General features: G+C 45.1%; 1 pseudogene; it reads right to left on the reverse strand.

The window, feature by feature from the left end:
- Window positions 1–286: 286 nt before the first annotated feature.
- LOC138153351 (splicing factor YJU2 pseudogene) lies at window positions 287–893 on the reverse strand (annotated as a pseudogene).
- Between the last annotated feature and the right edge of the window lie 3,161 nt (window positions 894–4,054).

Here is a 4,054-nt window from a genome sequence, read left to right on the forward strand (position 1 = left end):
AGTTGGCTTGGGGACAGGCACCGGGTATGAATGAGTTGGCATCCTTTGAACTCTGTGGTATGTCTGTACTTGGGGAGGGCAAGGTCACCTGCCCATTGCAGCTGGTGGTCCTTTGGGAAGGTGCCCTTTTTGCCACAAGCAGGCCTGCCAGCTATGACATGCTGCCCAGTGAACCCATGCTCGGTTCCAAGCTCTCCAAATTGCTTTTTTAGCTGTGAGATGGACTCTAAGATGGCTGTGGTTGGCCCGAATGGGCAGCTAGGAAGGTGTCAAGGTGGGCTCTTCATCAGTCTTTGACCAGTCGCCATCTCCAGGCCTGCGCCACCATGGCCTCCACTTCCCTCTGGTCCTCCTCCTTGGACATGCAATGCTGCTGTAACAGCCTCAAAGTCCAAGTTAGCCTGGCACTGGTCCAACTCCTTCTGCTCCTGCAGGTTCTCCAGGACTTCTGTCTCCATTTTGGAGTCCTTGGTCCTATTGTCCAGTGCCTTCATAGGATTATTCAATTCTTCATCTTCTCTTTCCTTCTGTACCCTTTTCTCTTCCTCTTCCGGTAGTTTCTCAGTCTGGAAGTTCTACGTGGTTCCATGTGCCGTGGTATAATCTGTGTTCTTAGGGTCTGTTCTGAAGGTGATTTCATCTACACATCGGTTACACTTGATGTGGAAAGGAAAAATTGGGAGTCCTGGATATAGCTCATTCTGCACTGTCCCCTTTCCAGGCATTATGTTTCTTGCCTTTATAATCACACTTGCTATATGTCTTACACCTCATGTTGAATGGGGCCATTAGTCTGACTACATATTGATGATCTTTGGGCAGCTTGAGTTTCGGGACTTCGATGGACCCAAATCTGGTGCATAGTATTTACTTAAGACTTTTCTCTCAGTCATCTTGGCACGATTTCACTAACCCCACTCCGCAGTCGCCAGTTCACCAATAGTTACCTGCACTACACGCGGCACAGCAGCTCTCCCAACCTGCACAATCCACTGCAGGGAAATAGTGGCCAGATCCACCGCGTTTATTGGTCGAGGGTGAGATGGTCCGCCCCCTTCCCCACGACGTATACCCCTGCTCTTCCTTCCTTCCCCTACATGTGCTTTTCATGTGGTTCTTCTCCATAAGGGATCCGACGGCGCACCGGCCCCGCCGCTACGAGGGTTCCGCGGACACAGGGAAGATTCCTCCCCAGAGCAACTGGGGAGAGCTTTCAAAACCTCAGACCGGAAGGGAAGGAAGACGGGGTGGGGGAGGAGGAGCTTCTACAGTACTCCTAGTGCTGTTTTCCAGCTCTTTTCTGCTTACTTTATGCACATGCGTGTGTGCTTTCTGCCATTTGTTTATTTACATTTTCTTTTAGTTGGGCTCCCAAAACTCTTTCCCCACAATTTGAGGAAAGCATCTGGGTCTGGAAGTCAGGAGACCTGGGTTCGAGAGAGGCGCGGACTCACGTTGTGATTGGCTTTGGGCAAGGTCATTCTCCTTTTCTAGGCTTCAGTTTTCCCATCAATAAAATGAGCGGGTTAAATTTAGAATCCCACAAGTCTGACGTTCTGTGTGTATGGTCCTCGGTCTCTTTTCCTTCCTCTCTCTTTGTCTTCTCTCCTTCTCGATCCCTGCAAGGAAAATGTGAATTGTGACTCAGCAGAGCAAGGATCAATGGCTGCCACATTCACAGGGCTGAAGATATGACCCGGGGGAGGAGTCAGTTAGTCAACAAGCATTTAATGCTCACTACTTGTTTCCGGGCACTGGTGATACAACGGAAGGAAAAACAAAACTCCCTGTCCTCAGGGAGGTCGCAGTCTAGTGGGGGAGACAACACACAAACAACTATGTATTTGTAAGATATAAATGGAGAGTAACTCAAGAGAAGGCACTGCTGGCAGCAGGAGGAGAGGGAGGGGGATTGAGGAAAGACCTCTTGCAGAAGCAGATGAGCTGAGTCTTGAAGGAAGCCAGGAGGTCAAGTGAGGAGAGAGATCTGGGCAAGAGGGACAATGGGAGGGAGGCAAGGTGTCAGGAGGTGGAATGTTGTGTGCAAGGTGGTGAAGGGCTCTGAAAACCAAACAGAGGATTGCATATTTCATTCTGGAGTTAATAGGGAGACAAGTTTATTGAGTAGTGGGGTGATGGTCAAACCTGTGCCTTAGGAAGATGTGTTTGATGACTGAGTGGATGATGATCTGGTGGGGGTGGATTTGAAATAGCAGGCTATTGGAATGGTCCAGCTGTGAGGGGATGAGGACCTGGACCAGGGTGCTAGCTGTGTTAGGGGAGAAAAGGAAGTGCATAGGAGAGATGTTATGAAGATAGAAACTGCATGACCTGGAAAGTGATTTGTGAAAAGGTTTGGGGGTGGGATAGAGTGAGGACTTGAGGATAACACACTTTGTGAACCTGGGTCACAGGAAGAATAGTGGTATTCCCTACAGTAATAGAAAAGTTAGGAGATGGGGAGGGTTTGGGGGGAAAGGTCATGAACTCTCCTTTGGACTTACAGTTTTAAAATTTTGTGCTTCTGGGAAATATGGAACTGGCACTCAGGAGGCAGATCATGTTGGCCTGAAGATTGTGATTTGGGGCTCATGTAGAGGAGATAATTAAAGCTATGGGAATAGATGGGATCACAGATAGAAGTTGCAAGGCAGGAGTGGGGAACCTGCAGCCTCCAGGTCCTTGACTACTACAGCTCCTTGACTGAGTTCAAGTCTCATGGAACAAAGGGATTTGTTCTGTGAAGTCTGGACTCAGTCAAAGAGCCGCACTTGAGGGCCTAAAGGGCCACATGTCACCTCAAGGTTTGTTCTGTGAAGTTTGGATTTAGAGCATCATCTTTGCATCTCTGCTCAGTATGCAAGAGCTTTTATAGGAAGTGCTACCACACAGTAACAAGGATCAAATACTTTATAACGAGTTGCATGGGTGATTTTCATGATTCTCAGATTTTTATCAGATGAAGGGAAAGGATGATCAATTTCATCTCCACATATTTTCTTTTAGTGGGCTGGCTAACTGGCTCTATGATACTTGTGTGATAAGGAATGACACCACTGGCTAGATTTTGTTAAGAATTTTTTTTAATTTTTTTTACTTTTTTTGGAGAGGAAAGGCAGGGTAATTGGGGATTAAGTGACTTGTCCAAGGTGGCACAGCTACTAAGCGTTAAGTTTCTGAGGCTGGATTTGAACTCAGGTCCTCCTGACTCCAGGGAGGGTGCTCCATTCACTGCGCCACCTAGCCGCCCCTTTGTTAAAACATTAATAAAAAGAAAGGCAGTTTGGTTTAAGCAATAGAAAGCAGAAGACAGGAAGACCTAGGTTCAAGTCCTGCCTCTGACAGAGTTATGTGACCCTAGGCAAAATCATTAAATTCAGTACTATGGAACAGTTGGTATATTCCTTGGAAGTGGAAGTCTTTTGCTTGTTTGCTTTCAGGAAGAACATCCTACATACACCAATTAAATCTTGGATTCAAGAAAAAAACAACAAGAAATGACCATATTCAAAGAAATGAGAGCAATGAAGGGAGGGGAAAACTAAAAAAAAAAAAACAACTCTTCCTTCTTATTTGAAAGAAAAAACAAAAGCTTTATTTTTAAAGGCCCTCAGAATATTTGTTTTAGATTCCTATACATTTGGAAATCCAATTCAACTCTATTCTACCAACCTTCTGAGAAAGTCTAGGCAGTTTATTTAGTAGAGTAACTTGCTTTTTGACAATGTATCTTAAATTAATCATAATCATAGAGAGGATAGGAGTTGCTCACTATTTGAAAGGTGATGTTTTGTTTTCATTTAAAAATGCAGGGAAATAATTTTGGGTTTTTTTTTTAATTCTCCATGATTCATAGACAATGGAGTACAATGGCAACTTTTTGGCAATGTGTTGGGATTACATTCTGAAAACATTCCCTCCAACTGTTTATGTATGACTAACTTAAAGAGCAGTGCATAATATAATAATATTCTGTATCCCCCACCTTTAAACCTGTGATTTCATCAGTGAAGGGAGCTTCCAATGAAGAAATTCCCCCTACAAATATTGATCA

The sequence above is a fragment of the Petaurus breviceps genome, unplaced genomic scaffold (genome assembly GCF_028583685.1).
Source record: "Petaurus breviceps papuanus isolate PSGF00001 unplaced genomic scaffold, PetGlider_PUasm1.0 90977, whole genome shotgun sequence".
Lineage (NCBI taxonomy): Eukaryota > Metazoa > Chordata > Mammalia > Diprotodontia > Petauridae > Petaurus > Petaurus breviceps.